Source organism: Bactrocera latifrons, unplaced genomic scaffold (genome assembly GCF_001853355.1).
Source record: "Bactrocera latifrons isolate USDA-ARS-PBARC rearing strain unplaced genomic scaffold, ASM185335v1 scaffold_176, whole genome shotgun sequence".
NCBI lineage: Eukaryota > Metazoa > Arthropoda > Insecta > Diptera > Tephritidae > Bactrocera > Bactrocera latifrons.
Genome location: NW_017535252.1, coordinates 330,943 through 350,755, shown reverse-complemented (window position 1 = coordinate 350,755; position 19,813 = coordinate 330,943). Strand labels below are relative to the sequence as shown.

The 19,813-nt window shown below is 37.7% G+C and overlaps 1 long non-coding RNA gene across 1 annotated transcript in view; it reads right to left on the bottom strand.

Annotated features, from left to right (window-relative positions):
• LOC108967092 overlaps positions 1–19,813 on the bottom strand; it is a 60,792-nt gene that overhangs the window by 22,285 nt on the left and 18,694 nt on the right. Inside the window, exon 2 of the long non-coding RNA XR_001993230.1 lies at positions 15,235–15,368. This is a non-coding gene — a long non-coding RNA (uncharacterized LOC108967092). The remainder of the gene's footprint in view (positions 1–15,234; positions 15,369–19,813) is intronic.

Here is a 19,813-nt window from a genome sequence, read left to right as displayed (position 1 = left end):
ACTGTTGACAGTCATAGCTTTGAAGTTGTAGATAATTTCGTCTATCTTGGAACCAGCGTAAACACCACCAACAATGTCAGCCTAGAAATCCAACGCAGAAAAACTATTGCCAACAGGTGCTGCGTCGGACTGAGTAGGCAATTGAGAAGCAAAGTCCTCTCTTGCTTTGGTCTCATTCAAATTCATCATGGAAAAGAGAAACTTTTTTGGGGCGTTAATTATGCTACGTGTAAATGTGAAAATAATTTGCGGCGCATTTTCGGTTAATTTATGGCAATAACTTATCGGAGTTGTTGTGTTGAAAGAAACATGGAGAAAGTTTGATTTTTAAATTTCAATAATGAGCGAAATTAGCTACTAAATATTACGCGGAGGCAAATATACGGCTAGTATGAGATAGACAAATCTTGTTGAGGTCCTAAGATACCATGCAAAGCCATACTACTTTATTTACTTTAACATTTTTTATACAAAATAAAACTAAAAAAGGTGCATAGCCTCCTTTTGAATCCACACATTTGACCCAGCAATGCTCCAATTTCCTTATCTCGTCTCGGAAGCTCGAAAAAAAATTAAGCCGTTTTTCTGCAATTTGGCTTCGAACCGGCCCAAAAAGTCGGAAAAGTTATACTGTGACCGTTCAATAAAGAACTAAAATGTAAATGGCTTCTCTCTTTAATGTTCCACCTGAAGTAACCAAAAAAATATATTATTTTATTAAGGCCGAAGCCTTAAAAATATTCCGTTTGAAAATACTGCCACCTGAAATTTTAATTAAGATTAGTTTTAAAAATTGCGCAGATACAACAAAAAATGCGATGTTGTCTTGGGAAAAATGTTTTATTTATTTATTTAAAAGGGAAATAATTATAAATAATCGTTCCACTTATAGACATAAAGCACTTGCTGCCAGGGCCTTCAGCTTATGTTATAAAATCTTAGTCTATTATATTCACATTTGAGATCGATTTGAATAACGTAAATTTAGATACAATAAAAAAGATAAATTTCAAAGCAAAAGTAAATGAGTGCATGTATGTAACTAAACTAAATATTTAATTTGCAAAGCGAAGTATATTTAGATATGATTTCTATGTTACAGTCACCAGTCCGTTCTAGATATAAAGAAGGTTTTTTGAAGAAGTTCCGGGCAGGTATCGAGGAGCTGTATAACTGTGAGTTCATTTGATCCGCAGAACACGCAATTTGGTTTATTTACGCCATTTAAGATGTGAGCATGTGTAGCAGTTGTGTGTTCTATTCGAAGTCTTATAAATGTCCTTATATTTTTACAAGTCGCTTTTCCTGGGTATAAAGGTTTTCTTCCCGCAGGATTAGCTTTTTTGTAGTGGTGATCGTGATTACTCCACTATCTTTTGGATTTCATTTACGTATGTTTCAACAAGTCTGCGTATATCTTTATCGGTGAAATAGTCAAAGAAGTGAAGTGGTTGTTTGGAAGCTTCTTTAGCTTTTTTATCGGCAATTTCGTTGCCATAAATTCCGATATGGCTGGGCACCCACATTATTTTTATATAGTTATTGCTTTGCAATAGCATGCTACGAATATTGGATATTAGAGGTTCATTACTGGTATTAAATATAGCTTCAATTGCAGATCTACTGTCTTTACATATAATACATTGATTTCCCATTCGGCAAGCTAATTGTACTGCCTCAAATATTGCGACTGCTTCGGCAGTAAATACCGAGCAGTAGGATGGCAAGGACCATAATAATAAGACCTAGCTGGTTTGTCACAGCAAACGTTGTGCTGGTGTCTGACTTGGATCCGTCCGTATAACACAAGTTCCAATCATCATTTAAGGATTCTAATACCGCGTTAAACATTTCTTTGTACTCATTACTGCTGGTAGAATATTTTGGGTACTTAAGTAGGGCGTTGATGATTGATGAATTTGGAAGCGCACTTTTAGGATACTCTGAAGTTTTAAGAAGTGTTCAGCTGTTGAATTAGACTTAAGCAACTCATAATAGTAGACGGCTTACGACTAGTCTTAAGATTTCGTATAGAACAAATGATTTGCGAAAAAATTAATTCATTTCAAGTAGCCTCGGTATAAGCATCATGATGTTGCGCATGGTCCGGTAGTCGAATATAAGTCCTAAGATTCTTAATTTATTAATATGTGGGAGATCAACGTTAGAAAAGGATATATTAAGAAAGGAGCACTTTTGTTTCCGACATATGTGAAAAGTTTTACATTTGCTATAAAAATATGTGTTTAACTTGGTTTAGATCTTGAGTTTGAGAGAATATTAAAACATCATCGGCATAGATGCAGTGTTTGACAGCTCCACTAGAACTTATAATTGTACTTATTTYATTGAACGCAATGGTAAATAACGCAACAGAAAGGGGTGATCCCTGTGATATACCATTAAACAGATCGTGTAGGCCGGATTTATGCATATTGGAATTAACAAAAAATTTGCGGTGGTTCAAAAGCGATTTTATTATATTATATAGGTTTTCACCAATATTCCATTTTTTAAGTTCCCTGAGTACCATGTTAGGTCCAATCCTGACAAATGCTTTTTCAAAGTCTAAACTTAACACAGAAACGTAATTTCGGTTTGACAAAGTCGTAGAGGCATAGTGTTCGAAAAATAACAGAACGTCAGTTACTCCTAAACCTTTTTGGAAGCCAAATTGTTGGGGTTTTATAAAAGYGTTTGCTTTGGCAAACCACATAACTCTTACAGATATTATTTTCTCCAGAATTTTGGACATGCAAGGAAGTAAGGATATGGGTCTATAATTTTCTATTTGAGAGGTATGTTTATTGGGCTTGGGGATGGGAAGGATGGAAGCTGTCTTCCACTCCTGTGGATAGATTCCCTCGTTGAGGATTTTATTGTAAAGATTGTGATAGGAAATTTTGTCCAATCCTGGAGTTTTACCAGTCATCGATGCAATTGTTACATTGAATTCACTTAATGTGATGGGAGCATCTGCTTTGACGGCTCTGGGTTAGGGAAATGGGTTACTGTAATCTTCAGAGATTGTTTGGCTTTTTAAGGTGTTTAAATCATTGTGAAAATTATGACTGTTGGAATTATCTGACCATGTCTCCGCAGACTTCTGAGCAATGTCCTGAGGGTTATAAATAGGACCTTGGGCTGAATGTACAAATGGTATGCTGGATCGTTGTGAGGAGCCTGTAAGAATTTTAATATCTGACCAAATTTTCTTTGTGCTTCAGGTTTTATTTCTTTTCTAAACTCCGCGTTCGCTTTTTTATAGCTTATTAAATTATTGTCTCTTCTGGAATGTTTGTATTTGGACCATAATGTTTGTTTATTGTTCCTTAAAATTGTTAGGAGATTTGACCAATATGGCAATTTTGCATAGAAATGCTTGGTACTGGACTGGGGTATCGCGTAGTGTGCTGCTGATCGGATGATTGTTTTAATAGCGGCAGCTTTAGCGTTTATGTTTTTTGCCAGGGGTTTGTTGTCCGAAAATAAAACAGAAAGACGATGAAAGTTTTCCCAATCTGCCTTCTCCGTTAAAAACTTTGATGTGGGTCTTACTTTATACCAATTAGGGATGGAAATGAAGGTTATAATCGGAAAATGGTCACTATTATGGAGGTCTTGAAGTGTGTTGGAAGAAAGTTTGGGCGCAATTGGTGTAGAGGCAAGGGTGATGTCGGGATGGGTAAACGTTTTATGAGTGGAGAAGTGAGTGGGTGATCCATCGTTAAGGACGACTAGGTTGTAAGAAAGTATTATATCAATGATTTGTCCTCTTTTATTACTAGCAGGAGAACCCCACAGCGGGCTCCAAGCATTAAAATCGATTAACAAAACAACTGGGGCAGAAAAGGTGTTGATGATATTACTAAAGTCCCTATTAGTAAAGTTCTGATGAGGCGGGATGTAACAATTGACAATAGTGATTTTGAAGCCTATGTCAATTTCCAGCGCCAAGTAGGAAATGCCAGAAGTGACTGGGATGAGTTTATGGTTGATGGAGTTTTTAACGAGAATTGCAATGCCTTGCTTACAGGAAGTGTTTTGACTGCTATTAGCAAAGTAATTTGTGTAGGTTTTAGGAGAATGCGCTATCTTATTAGCGGGAGATGCGTCTCTTGTAAAGCAACGATTTCAGGAGAAAATTCATTAATTAGAATATTTATATCAGGGTAATCATTAAGTAAGCCATTTATATTCCACTGTAAAATTCGCATTGTTTATTCTATCGTTTCATTACGTGTTGTCAGAGACGGGAATATTGTAGGCTGAGGTGAGTATATTGTTGGTGTTGTTAGTAGAGGACCTGTAAGGTGAGTAAGCAATGATGAGACCATTGCGTGGGTTTGAGAGTCATCGACTGATCCTGTTGTTGATGTATTTGTTATATTTGCTGTGGTATAATTGTTTTCGTTTATTATACTCTCGCAACAATGTTGCTAAAGAGATATGGTTTTTGCTCCATAAGTGGGCGCCGCCACGCCCATTTTCAATTTAAAAAAACAGCCTGCTTGCATCTTCCTTTTGCCATTTCTTCCGTAAAATTTAGTGTTTCTGACGTTTTTTGTTAGTCGGTTAACGCTCTTTTAGTGATTTTCAACATAACCTTTGTATGGGAGGTAGGCGTGGTTATTATCCGATTTCTTCCATTTTTGAACTGTATATGGAAATGCCTGAAAGAAACGACTCTATAGAGTTTAGTTGACGTGGCTATAGTAGTTTCCGGGATATGTACAAAGAACTTAGTAGGGGCCGGGGCCACGCCCACTTTTCCAAAAAAATTACGTCCAAATATGTCCTCCCTAATGCGATCCTTTGTGAGAAATTTCACTTTAACATCTTTATTTATGGCTTAGTTATGACATTTTATATGTTTTCGGTTTTCGCCTTTGGTGGGCCCATCTTCGAACTTAACCTTCTTATGGAGCCAAAAAATACGTGTACCAAGTTTCATCATGATATCTGAATTTTTACTGAAGTTACAGCTTGCACGGACGGACAGACGGACGGAGAGACGGACAGACGGACGGACGGACAGACAGACATCCGGATTTCAACTCTACTCGATGTGAACTAAACTATAATACTCTCCTTAGCAACTTTGTTGCGACAGTATAAAAACTGAATGAATCAAAAAACGACCCAAGTTCACTCTCACTGAAGCTAAAGAGTTGTTGTGCTACTATGAAAGTGATACCTTTTAGAGTATTTTTCGGAATTTTAGTCCACGCACATTTCTTTCCAAATTACCGTGAGCATAGACAAAAAACTATCTTTTTTCTGAACTTTGTTATTGTTGGCAGCTCACTGTCTTTAAAAGGGCAAAATCAATTAAGCGTTTCTAGCTTATTATTAATTGTTAGATGATTTAAGTGATCGTCTCAGTTTGCCAACCGAAAACTTTATAGCAACAGGCTGGTTGGTATTTAATACAGTTTGTTTACCAATTTCATATCAGTCTTTAATTGGAGAATCGTACAAATGCTTTAATATTATATTTCCAAATGATGAGAAAAGCTTTTTAAAAATATGTGTTTTTGCCATTAAATAAAAATGGTTTGATATTATAGACCTGCCAGTTGTATTAAAACCTCCGAATTCTACTTTCGGGAAATTGGTTTTTGATTCTAGCTTAGCACAGTGTTGAGCTTAGATCTTCAATATTGTTTTGTTCCATTTATTAGTTCACTACCTCGGATGAATGATGATTTTTTCATGGCTAGCTAACTAGTCCGATCTACAGTTATATTTTACTGTGCATAATATATACTATATTTTGTTAAAAAAAGAAACTGGTAGTTCTGGCCGTTGAGGCTTTTCCGATTGTAGAATTAATGAACTAAAAAAATTTGAATTAAAAATTTAAATTAAATGTGTTCTTCTCAAAATATGACTGTAGTTTTGGTTAATACTAATTAGGGTGAGATTCCTTATGGTCACAGAAATATGCTATAGTGGTCTGATGAGGTAAAGACTAATAGATATCTCTAAAAGTGAAGAACTAGTTAACGTTTATAGAAACGGACAGACAGGCATTCCAAACTCAACTCAGCTCGTCACCCTGATCATCACGATGTAAATTGAAAGCAGCATTTCCGATATATTTTGCTATTTTGCTAGTTTCAGATAGGCGGAAATGGTGTGTTCGGAGAATATGTGTTACCCGAACTCCAGTGCTAAAATTGGATGACGTATTTTCATTCCGGTAATTTCGATTTTGAGTTTGTACCTGCGTGGTCACTTGACACCGATATTCATATAACAACTCGAGATATTGCTGAAAATTGCAAGAATATTTCGAAAAATCTCCGATTTTGAAAATTAGCAGTGAAGGGCACCGTGATATAAATATGTATTTCGTCAAAATTATTATTATTATTTTTTTTTTTGTTTAGTTATTGAAAGTTGAAATTTAGAGGACGATGAAAATATAAAACTATTTTCTCATAAACTGGACATAAATGTGACATCACGCGGAAAATATTCGCCTCTTATAAACTGGAAATTTTTTTTATTAATTCATACAATTCCAAAGATATTGAATTTTTTGTCCCCTTACCGTACGTTTGATGTATCGATCGGTCGGTTCCAATGATAGAATGATAAAAAGTTAAATAGAAGCCATGAATTCGGGAAAGAGCATGCTAGGAAATTAAAGGTGCAAACGAGAGCACATTAAGGTCCTGGCGGGTGGGTGAGAAAGTGTGGGTAATAGAGAAAAATTAATGGAAAAGGAAATTTTTGCAGCCACCAGAGGTTAGGCTGGTTGAAGAGCAAGATGAGAAGGAATTTTGTGAAAATGCATAGACGTGAAATTTTAACAACTAAATGGTGAATGAATTGGATTTAACTAATGAAAGAAAAATTGTATGACTTACAGACTTAACTAACAAAGAACTGTTTATTGAATTATTTACTAAAATAGGTGAAAATGTGTTTAGAGTTTAAATTTATTTATTAGTTGTACTCTGTTTGCACTGACAGAAATATGCTATAGCAATATGTCCTTTCAAGAACGTTGATGAATCGATTAATGGTTACTATGAATTTGTTATTATGTATAAAACAAAATGGCTATATCTTTTATTTTCTAGTCTTTTTTGTAGTAATTAAAATTCCCCGTCTTAGGGTGCGAGGTAATAATTTGTATATATTGTAAAATAAGTATAACTAGATAAATATATGAGCTCCATATATCGAAGGATAAGTAAACAGGGTAAAAATGAAATATTTAGGTGTTAAAGAACATGCCACAGCGGTCTTTTAATCGATGTTCTAAATGTTGTTACGATGAACCCATCCTGCAAGAAATGTATGTCTCCAAGAGCATGAATCGATATTCTTTTGAGCGTAAACTTATTACTAATAACCTCTAAATTATGTATGTTGTTCCTATTAAAATAATAAAATTCTATGCCTCTTTAAAGTAATTTCCATTAAGATCTATATACTTTTGCATGCGTTCGAACCAACTTTCGAAGCAATTTTGTCACTCTGATTGAGATATCTCCAAAACTTCTCGTTCTGAATGCATTATGCGCCTTTTCCGGTCGAAAATGTTGACCTCGAAAAACGTTGGCCTCTTAGTTAATTTTTTAAGAATACGAATAACAAGAAGTCATTCGCTCTTATGTCAGGAATATACGATGGAGGACTCATCGAGTTAATGTTTTGCTTACAGTTGTTTCACTCGATATATGAGACCTCGCAATGTCCTGGTGAAGAATGATCCGTTTTCGTCAGTTACTTTTCCTGATTTCTTGTGAGTAAAAAATTTTTTCCAAAAAAATAAAAATCGTTTGTTTGAATGATCTTCATACGCGAACAACTATTGTTGGATCCAGCTCATCTTGAAACAACCATAACCGACTGCTGTTTTCTTTCGGGCTCATACACGCAAGTCCTCGATTCATTACTGGTTCCACATCTATGACGTATTTCGAAGCATCGCTTTTGTATTTTTTAGCATTCATATCGAGCCTTGTTTGGAACGACATTCAACGTGAAAAAAATTGTTTACTGTTAAATGTTCGCGCCTCTAACGCCTATAGTTGACTCAATCTCACTAAAGGTCACGTGACGATCTGACAATATTACTTTGTGCACAGCATCAATAGTATCCGAATGACAACTGATTTTGAACGACTTTCACGAAATCCGTCTTGAATTCACTATACCATCAATAAAAACTGGCTCTTGAGCTGCATCGATAAAAATTTAATATCGCATCAAACTCGAATAAGAAAGCGGTGCCTAGAAATAATCAGCAACATTATAGGATATGCTTCTAATGAGCTCAGCGTTGCATTTACAAAGAACGTCAGAGAACTATGTAAGAAGCATCTAATTTCTTATTAAGTGTATTTGTAGGAGTTCATACTTAGCAATAGCATTTTGGAGAGAGAAAGACGTGTGCAAATTTCAGACAGATAAGTCCAAAACTGTGGGACTAGTGCATTTATATGCAAAAAAACCATCAATATTGCCGCTGTATGCAAGAGTACTAATAGTCGAAAAAAGTTGACATGCAAGAGATAACACAGCAAGCAAGAAGGTGAAGAGCGAAATGGAAATTATAGTTACGTTGCAGTGACCACATGTCGTGTAAAGAGGAGAATATCACAACAACCATACATGAGAAGATATGGCAGACATGCAGACAGTGGAGCGTGGACAGAGGACAGAAGAGGGGTGAAGACGCGCCAGGGAGAAATATGTGGTAGACACACTGAGAAATTAAATACAAACTTTATACCAAAACAGACAGGAGCAAGGTCAGCTATAGCTTTAAACGCATATAGAAATGTAATGAAATATCTACGTACGCGTTAGGGTGGGTGCAAAAAACATCGCTAACTTTTCTTGGCTTTTATTTTGAAAAACAGGTTATAAGATGATTATAAGAAAGTTTCTCAAATATGAGGCCATAATTGTTAAATTTTATCTTAAAATAATCAAACTTCAACCATTAATATCTTCAAACGGTTTGGTTAAAATATTACACGAAGAATACAAGAATTTGCAAGGTAAATACAGCAGTACAATACCATAAATTCATTTTGTATGCAGATGCCAACCTTTGCATGCCTGCACAAAAACCTTTTATTCTTCATACACATGCATATGTATATATGTACATACATATATACAAAGTATTTTCCAAAGTAAACAGGACATTTTGAATCTAGCGCCCTCTGGTGGCGCCTTCTATTTCGACTAGTGTGTTAGAATCTGCTATCTTTATCGATTGTCCAGTGAAAATTTCTTGACATTTCATGGATTGGAAGTGAAGTTATTGCGTTTTAAGTGTCAGTCGATTTGTGTTATCGGTGCGAAAATGAGCTTCGAACAAAGAGCCAATACTAAATTTTTTTTAAATTAGTAAAACTTTTACCGAAACGTTTCAATTGATGAAACAAGTTTAGGCATGCTTTTGGACCATGTAAAAAGCTGTATTGAAGCAGAAAGAGATTATTTTAAATAAAATAAATTCATTTTGCCGGAAAAAAACATTTGTTCTGTTTTTTTTTGTTTTTTTTTTTTTTTTTTGTTGTTAAGTCCTGTTTACTTTGTAACGCACCTTGTATATATTTTTGTTTTATGTATTCCTTGATTGGTTGGCCATGCCTTTCAATTTGGAATATTTCAGGCATGCAAAGCAGTTGCAGAGCTGGGAAGGAGACAGAAAAAATCAGAAATAGTGCTTTTAAGTTCTGCAACGTAGCTGACCCTAAGTCAAATCCCATTTTGCGCCATTCATGTTTTGCAAGGAAATTAAGCGACCCCCAGGAGTGTGCATCGCACTCGCATTTTGTTTTGTGATTCATTAAATTGTGACTTATAAAAATATGGCAAAAGAAGAAGAGACAGCGGTAAATTCAAAGGCACGCGCTTTTGGCGACGCTACAGCTTCCAATCACGATGATTATTCTAGTGAAAAAGTGAATTAGTAAGCAAGAGCGGAAAGGCAAAAGGAAACTTAAACTGAAATAAATGCAGAAATAAATAGCAATTATTCTTGTATATGAGAATATGTACTTAAATATTTAATTTCTATGGTTTAGATATTTTTTATTCAAATGGAAATTTAATCCAGGAACAGTCAAGGGATATGACAACTTCCATCTGGAAGAATAAAATAAAATAATAATTTGGAAACATGAAACAAAATTTGAATACATAGAAGTTAGTTACAGTGAACTCTCCGCCCTCAACAATGTACGTATAACCTTTGTTGCATAGATTCCAACTGGGCATTTTCGAAAGAACATCCACGCAGAGAGATCATCTCGGATATACTTGAGTGCCTAGGTTTCCTTAACTTACGAGGTGTGTTCAAAAAGTATCGCGAATTTTGAATTTTCGCGGCCTACGTATATTCGAATTTCGAATTTTTTGTGGCGTTATGTTGGTACTCATGTCTCTCACCTCTGCCGACAAGCTCGGCCATTTTGAATGTTCATTTAATTGTTGACAGCTGCTTTGCTTGTACGTGTTTTGGATCGTCTTCGATTTTTACCTATTTAAAAAAATGGATCAAAGAACCTGTATCAAATTTTGTGTGAAAAACGAAATTAAGTGCGCGGATGCATTCCAAATGTTAACTGTGGCATACGGAGAAGCTACCTTGGACCGAAGCAACGTTTGTCGGTGGTACAAAATGTTCTCAGAAGGCCGAGAAGGTGTGGCAAGAATTGGCTTTTGCACCACGATAACGCCCCTGCTCACACATCGTGAGCCGCAGCCACCGTATTCCACAGATCTGACCCCCTGTGACTTTTTCTTGTTCCCTAAACTGAAGAGGCCCATGAAAGGACGACGTTACGCTTCTCTTGACGAGATAAAGACGGCATCGAAGGAGGAGCTGAAGAAGATAAAAAAAAAATGATTTTTTGAAGTGCTTCGAAGATTGGAAAAACCGTTGGCACAAGTCAATATCTTATGGGGATTACTTTGAAGGGAGCAAAAAAGACATTCATGAATAAATAAATAATTTTTGAAAAAACACAAAATTCGCAATACTTTTTGAACACCCATCGTATAATATAATAATAACTTTGATACAGACGGAGTCCGATCAGGTAACACTTTCTCAAGCCATAATCATTCCAGGTAGGTCAGTCTGGCCCACAAAAGAAATATCCTCATATTTTAAATAATCCTCTTAGCTATACTTCACTAAATGTACGGTAAACGAATTCATTTTTAACTAGGAACATTAATCCCGCTGACTCAAATTAGCCGATAATTCGTAGATACGGTCAACCAGAACCAATGGATCAAGATCAAAACTACACTCAATTGAATTGACACTTAACAACAAAAAGATAAAATTTTTGGTAAATACGGGTTCGTTTGTTAGTCTAATTAAAACAGGTATATTCAGCAACGAAGCAATAAAAATAAGAGCAATAATTTTAAAACGGGGGTCTGGAAAGATTTGATAGAGAAAATTCAGGAAATACTTGCTTAAAATAAGCATAATTCTTCTAACAATTATGGTGGACTTTTAGGTTTTGATATACTTAAGAAATTAAATTCGAAAATAAATCTGAAAGTCTTTATAATTTTTAAAATAGCAAGAACTCATTAAACTTCTTCTTCTGAATATTATATTATAAACTCGACGACGCTGAAACTATATTCAGACTAAGCCATCAACATAAATAAAGAGGAGTGTAAAAGCCTCAAAACCCACACCCACAAAACAAACAAAACACCGAGTTAAAACTATCTATCAAGACCCTATTTATGTTAAATCTTACCGATATACGGAAGTAGATAAGCACATAAGGAAAATCGTGAAGGAAAAAATTATTTGCCGTAGCTATTCTCCATTCTCTGTACTGTTATGGGCTGTGCCTAAAAAGCCAGATCCCTCTGGGAATGAAAAATGGAGAATCATTTTCGGTTTTCGTAAGTTAAATAACATTACCGCAGATGATAGGTATCCGACCCCAAATTTGGATGAAATTTTAGATAATTTATGAAAATGTATGTACTATTCAACTTTTGATTTGGCACAGGGATTCCATCAAATATAAATGGCTTCTGATTACAGTAAAAATACATACATACGTATGGCAGTATGGCATTTGGGCTGAAGAATACCCCAGCCACATTCCAAAAGCTGATGAACACAATTTTCTGAGGATAAATTGGTGAGAATGGTATGGTGTATATAGACGTTATTGTCGTTTTTCCACGTCATTTCAGAAGCACATCGAATCGCTTGAAAAAGTTTTTTAAGTATCCTCCGATGCTGACATTAAAGTACAGGAAACAAAGTAAATATTTCTAAAAAACGAAACAGAGTTTTTGGTGCACGTCGTAACATCGACAGGTATAAGACCAAACCCGAGTTAAATTAAAACGATATTAGATTACCCCGTACCTCAAGCAAAAAAGGGATAAAGCAGTTTTTAGGTTTGACAGGTTTTTATCGCAAATTTATTAAACATTTTGTTAATATTACCAAACCAAATACTTTAAACGAGCATGAACTTCTTCTCTATGACGGAAAGGGAGTTAGTTTGGGCCGCAAAATATTTAAGACCATATTTGTGTGGTAGAAAGTTTATAATAAATAGCGAACACAGATAACACCAAGGGCAGCATAATTTAAAAGAACTAAATACAAAGTTGCAAAGGGGAAAGATTCGTCTTAACGAGTTTGATTTTGATGTAAATTACATTCCGTGATTTACTTACTGCGGATACATTATTTCGCATAAAAATAGAGCAATGCAATGCCGATTAAGAAAATATATTCAAATAGAAAATCACATATTAACCAAGTCCATATCATCCAATTCGGGCAAAAAATATTCGGTTACTATTGAGCGGTAGCGATTCCAATTCACAGTAACGTGCCGGTCTTTATCATCATGAAAAGTACAGCCCAATGACGCCGCCAGTCCATAAACCACACCAAACCGTAATTCTTTGGGGATGCAATGGTGACTCAGGCAGTGTGTATGAATTGCTGCCTGACCAATAACGCATATTTTGCTTATTGACAAAGCATTCGGCCAGAAATGAGGCTCATCACTTGAAGACGGTTTTTCAATAAAAATCCGGACCATTTTCAAGCTTTAGCTCAGCGAATTCGCGAACATACGGCGATTCTGGTGGCCAAGCTGCTTCAGTTCTTGCGTTCGCCAGAACGACGTCCCTGAAACGCCCAACGCTTGAGAACGACGTGTGAGAGACTAATCAGAGTCTTCCTAAATTGATGCGCTACCGGTACAAATTCAAATTGAAAGGTGAAATTTGCTCATCTCATCACCTTCAAGGTAATCCCCTCCCGCTGCAATACCCTTATTCCAACAAATTTTCCAGTCATAATATTATATCATTATATCCTCAATTGAATCTAAGCGGTGTCCTCCGAGTGGATATGTGAATTTGCTGAACAGCCAGAAGTTACACGAATGTAAATCAGGCAAATGCGGTGGTTGCGGTACGATATTAGTTGAAAATGTGGCGAAAAGATCACGAATAACCAATGCAGTATGAAATGCTGCATTATCGCACTTCATTGTTAAATAAATTCAGAAAAGTAAATATCGAAGAATTCACTATAAGAGCGAATCTAAAAAATATATGAAGTTTATCTTAGATGTCACTAACAGTACTACCAATTTACAGGAAAAAAATGTACCGATTCGAAAAACATGCAAAGTATAAATTGAAAATTCACCTCTGATCATAATAGTGTTCTCGAGACTACGGGCACTTCTTTGTCCCACTGGCACGGGAAGATTTTGTACTGTACCTTGGGGCGTACTATGGTATTTAAACGACAAATCTTTCCTCAGGTTTCAAATTGGCTTTCCAAATGGGAACGGTAACATGCTGTTCTTAACTAAATACATAAATGTACAAGTTTATACAAATGTTAATGTATAATGCCGTTCCATACCCAATATGTATGTATAACTTAACTAAATTAACTTAACTAAATACGTAAATGTATAAGTTTATACAAATGTTAATGTATAATGCCGTTCCATACCCAATATGTATGTATAACAAATATACACACTAACTCTCTCCTGGTGCTGGCCAACTAATTTTTTTCAGCAGTCGCTGCCGACTGCTGATTGCATTTGCTCAGCTAATAACGTGCCAAAATGACATATTACCGAGTGTTAACTTTGCGTTAATTTTGTCGTATATCAATGCAGGACAGCCGCCGCACACTTTGCACTAAAATGTCACTCACACGCTGTGACAGCTGGCATTGTTACATTTCATTCGCAAATGAGTTAAGCCATTAGGCTGCATTCACTGGTGTTAGATGCGGCGGAATGGTAGTGCTTGCAGCACTGATAGGGTGCTGTTGACAGCTTGCTGGGCATACAAAAGTGCCAAAGACCCAAAACACTCACAGACACACACATTTTTTGGGTATTGAGCCAGCAGTTTCAGAAGTTCATTTTGTTTCTATTTCAATTCTTTCTTGTTGTAGTATGTCGTGACTATTTACTGCTGTTAGATTTGGTTGCAAACGCATGCATGGGGCTTGTGAAGCTAAAAAAAATATTTAATACGGATCTCGAAATAAAAACAAACAATGTTGGCAAATGGTGAATGGTCGACAATGAACTTTTTTTTTTTTTCAAATAATTGCTTTTCAATTTTCGTGGTTTCTAGAGCAACAGAACAAATTGATTTTGCTTGATTTGGTGGCGGAAGGGTCGTGAGAACCTGTTAGGTGGAGTCCAGATACTAGCAAAGATAGGGAAATAGAGACCAACCTATAACCGAACCTATATTGTAGTAATAAATTAAATGTATTTATTATAAAATAACAAACCGAACTAAGTAGAAATCAAGTAACAGCTGCCAAAAGCACCAACTGAAAAAAAAACAATTGCCTCAATAACAACCATAAGTCTAAGAAAACACCTGTCACTGCATGAAGAAACTTATGGTTTTGGGAGGCGTCATATTAGCAACACAAGTAACGCACAAACTTAGACTTTTTGAACTGGTGCAGGCAAATGTTTCTTATGAACATTTTATTGACGAGATCTCTATGTCCCTATTGTACTTGTCGAAGTTTCAAGCTCAATTAGAGAAAGCAGTTTTGCAATACAGCTGCAACAAAAAGATTATAAAAGTATAGGCGTATATACTGCTTTGCGATTTGTAATATCGTCTCAACTACGCTCGTTGTATTTAGGTATGATATCAACTACTATTTCAAGTGTCCATTCATCTACTTACCTCCGTACATCCACCGCGAATTAATTCTACATACATTCAGTTTTTTATATGGCGCGTAAGCAATTTATAACAACAGTTCAGTGCACGCGGATATATACCAAGATATGCGGGAAATTGCTTGATCACAGTAGGAGCTGGAAGAGAAAGAAAACAGGCGATGCACTAAATTCATAACATATACCAAAAAATGTCAAAACACTTGGGGCATTGGAAGAAAGGGTACACAATTTCACAAAATTCATTCAATTTGAAATAATGGAAAAAAACTAAACCGAAACGATTTAAGGCGTTCGAGATAATTTGAAAATTGTATGCGAGTCGGCACTCGGGAAAATGAAAAGTAAAACGTTGCATACATTTTGGCGTACGCAGGTTTTCCTCAATTTTGCTTTCGCCATGTCTTACAGCACATGAAACAGCAACTTCACTTGAAAGTGCATAATTTAAGTAAACTTTTCAGCGAACACTTTCATCAAAAGATTTCAATGTGAGCGAAAATGTGAAATTTAAAAATAGTATGTGAAGTACTTAGAGGACAGGAAAGAATTCGAAAACAAATATAACCATATATATAGTATGTATTATATATATCATCACCTGAAATGCAAAATAACGTATCATCAAAAAATTCGAAAACGAGTGCTTTATCGATTATGATTCACTACTTCAAATTATATACATAATATTACATATGCCCAATATTTTCAGGTTCTGCGCTCAGATATAACCCAGTTTTAACAAATTCTAAATCTTTTATTCACTCATGTTCCATTTCACGATGTGTGGAAACAACGTCCGGTGTGTTTAACGTAGGTACCTGCTGACGACAGCTTTACTCCACGGCACTCAAAAGTACAGCGGATCAAATCAATGCGTTGATCAGCGCCCTGAGAATGCTAACCACTTTGGTCGGGTTCGAGGCCCATCTAAAACCTCTGCCGTGCTTTGGGTCTGGCACCCGGTTGCAATGCAACTGAACATTCAAAGAACAAAGTCAGTTCTTCCCGCATTTGGCTTTTTAACCACAACCACGACGATACTCCCCGAGGGGCCAGTCCGCATGAGCAGGTTGGAGTTACCTCCAAGGGCTCCTGCTACCCGTGGTACCAGAATTAAGTCTCCGGTCAGACCACGTAGCCGAAACTACTACCAGTTGAGCTTCCATACGGCTCTGGACCGGTGGCCGGGGGTTGGACCCCATACATACATCACATACACACATCAATCATACAAATCTAACCCTAATTTCCAGCTAACTGCCTTCGCCGCTTAAATAATTCACGCGCAAACAACCCTAACTGTTCGGTATTCCGACTAGTGGAGATCASACCACTAACATCTAATTGTCCATCAGTCCAGTTAATCCCCATACCACCCAGATCCCTAATCTCCGATTACATCGGTCACTCCGCAATTAAATGCGAACAATTTTCTGACCCCGCCTCACAAAAAAACCCCGCCGCATCCGATAGGTGCCTCTGATGCAAAAATGCATTCAGAAGCCCATTCCCCGTAAGCAGAAAACCCAGACTCAGACAAAATCTTAACCTGAATACAACAGCTCACTGTATAACAATCAGGTCAAGAGGGGGTGCACCTAATAAAACCTGCATTGCATTCGTGAGACGGTGCGACATACAGGCAAATAAGCAAGCATCATACAACGCTGGATTGAGAGGAGTTTTTGAGACCCCCAGAGGGGCTCCATTTGAGCACAGGCCACAAACAAGCCACGATATATGGTACGACGTCCAAGACCCAAATCGCTCCTCAAAATGCGACGTATTTTTTCTACAGTTGCCTGCAGTCGCTCCTTCACATACGCTAAGTTTGGAGTAACACACATCCTTTCACTCATGGTCAACCCCAGATATTTGTCTTGCGTCACATATCTGATGCTGATTCCATTCACACGGACAATCGGTGGACGAACCGGTGACAATCTGCCCTTAAGCAGCACCACCCCTACTTCTACACCCCAAAGTATTCATGATCTCTAAGAGATCTCATCCCGCCCGTTCTAACTCAGACCGTGAGCTACCTTCGACCATAGGAAGAAGGTCGTCCGCATACGCACAATACTTAAACAGTGGCTCGAGCTGCCCAAGCAGAGTGTCCATCATAAGGTTCCAAATATATGGACCGCAGATGGAACCCTGCGGGCAGCCACGAACCACTCTACTCTCCACACTCCCATTCATCCCGACAAGAGAGGCCTTTCTGTCCGAAAAATTACTCCCCCAAAGATTAATTTCCGGACAGCCAAGCTCCTCCAGCCGTTGCACCACTCGATCCCAGCTAAGGAAGTCAAACGCCCCCTTCAAGTCAACAAATATGCCAAAGACATACTTGTTGACATTCTCCCTACCGACATCCTGAACATAAAACCAAGCATCCTCAACACTGCGTCTTTTCCGAAACCCAAACTGCCTATCCGACCATATACCCCGCGATAGCTCCTGAAGCCGTTCCACCATGACTCTTTCCAGCACTTTTCCAAGTACTGGAAGGAGACAGATGCCCCGATAAGATCGACGATCGCTCCTGATGTTATCGGGGGACTTCAAGAGAGGAACAACTCTGGCACTTTTTCACTCGCGTGGAAAGTATCCCTCCCAAACGCATTATTATAAATGGCCTCCAGATATTCCGGAATGAACTTCCACAAAGTTTTACACATCTCCGTGTCCGTGGGGACCGTTTAGACCTAACCAGGCCAAAGGCGTACCCCAACTCCCCATCATCTAATGGAGGAGGAGGGACCCCTTTGCTTGAGGTATCTGCAGCTCCGACCTAGGAAAGAACGCACCTAACAGCAATTTGCTCGCCTACCCCCAACTCCTCTTAGCCACCACCCATTCGCTTAATGCCTCGAAACGACCGTGGCTTTGGTATCCAGACGAATGCCGGGATACCTTACTAAACCGCATCGAGGACGAGGCATTCGCATCCAGCCCTAGGATAAACGGGCTACTACTTGCAAGAAGTAGTTGCTTATCCATGTAGCCCAGGTAGGGCTCTAGGGACTCGCTAAATTGACGGAAATAAACACTAGCGAGAATCATCCTACCGAACTCCCCTTCTATAGCTACACATACACCCAGTTGTAAAGAATCCACATCTACGCAATCGTAGCGTGGATTATTCACAAACCCCAAAACCTCACCAAAGTGAGGGACCCACCTCCTTGACCACTTTATTTATGACTTCCTTAGAGGATGTTGCAGGTCCCTTACTCCTGACCACGACCGACCAGGTTTCAACAGCTTCGGCGCCACCGGTGCGATTGTCTCCCACAACTTCTCCTAAGGGAATCTACGTGACCGCGAAGATGGGCATTCTCGGTTATTACCGTCATCAAGAACGCCTCATATTTTGAGGCAAGCTCCAACAGCCCCTTCGCAGTCCCTACATCAAAATTCTTGGATTCAAAGACCAGCTCATGAAGCTATCCAGTTATTCTTTTGGCAGCCGCAACATGGCTGACTGCCCCACCCGCAACAAACAGCCCCCCGTGAAACATCCCGCGTTCCCTCTTTTTTGGCACTCGAGACGCGAGTGCCCGCTTTCGTAGCGCTCTCCTTACCCAAAAGGAAACGGCGGAATGTCTATAAAGTAAATATATAAATGATCACCGTGACGAGCTGTGCTGATTTAATTTTAAATGCCCATTTGACGGAACCGCCGATATTGGACAACTTTTACAGATAGCTTCCATATAACCTGACCGATCGAACTCAAGTCCTTAAAAGCTAAATGTTAAGAAATAAATTTCCTTTTACTGTTGTCTTACTAGGTCGGAAGACTTCTTGGGTTTCAAGCCTCAGTTCGTGAGATTTTGCAATTTTGGAGATTTCATTTAAATCTAAACTTACGCATAGATCACGGTGCAGGTAAGCAGATCTAACGTACTAAAGAGCGTTAACCAAAAGCGCTGAATGCTGGCAATACAGCTTCGATTTGACCAAGCTACTAGTTGGGCTCCGTAAGGCCAAACTGGCTTAACAACTTGATACAAGCGACTTCGCTTCGCTCTATTGGCTCTAGAAAAGTTCTTGTAGAATTCAATGTTTTCTTCTTCTTCTTGATTGGCGTAGACACCGCTTACGCGATTATAGCCGAGTTACGTATACGTAACATTTAATGGTGAAGAGCAATATTTTACTAAAGGGTGACGCAGGTATCTGTACGAGTACGTATATAATAAATATACAGTGGACCAATAAAGTTAACATACACTTAGTTGTATTAAATTATGACACGTTTATTTGAAAAATTTTGTGGTTTTGCCTATCCATTTCAGAAGATGTATATTTAACATTATATGTATATAGAATATCAAAATCACTTCGCAAAGTACTGTTTCAATTATTCCAACGATACAAATTTCCACCCTACTTTCCTTTCAGAGAAGAACAAATACCTCAAYWGTAGTTCCAAGAGTCCCCCTGCAACTTCTAGCATAACCGACTGMAAGATCAATAACATTGAATTCGAATCAACTCTATCTTCTTTAAGTGGGAGAACCCCCGGGGCTGACAGAATATCATATCCTATGTTGCAACACTTACCCCCATGT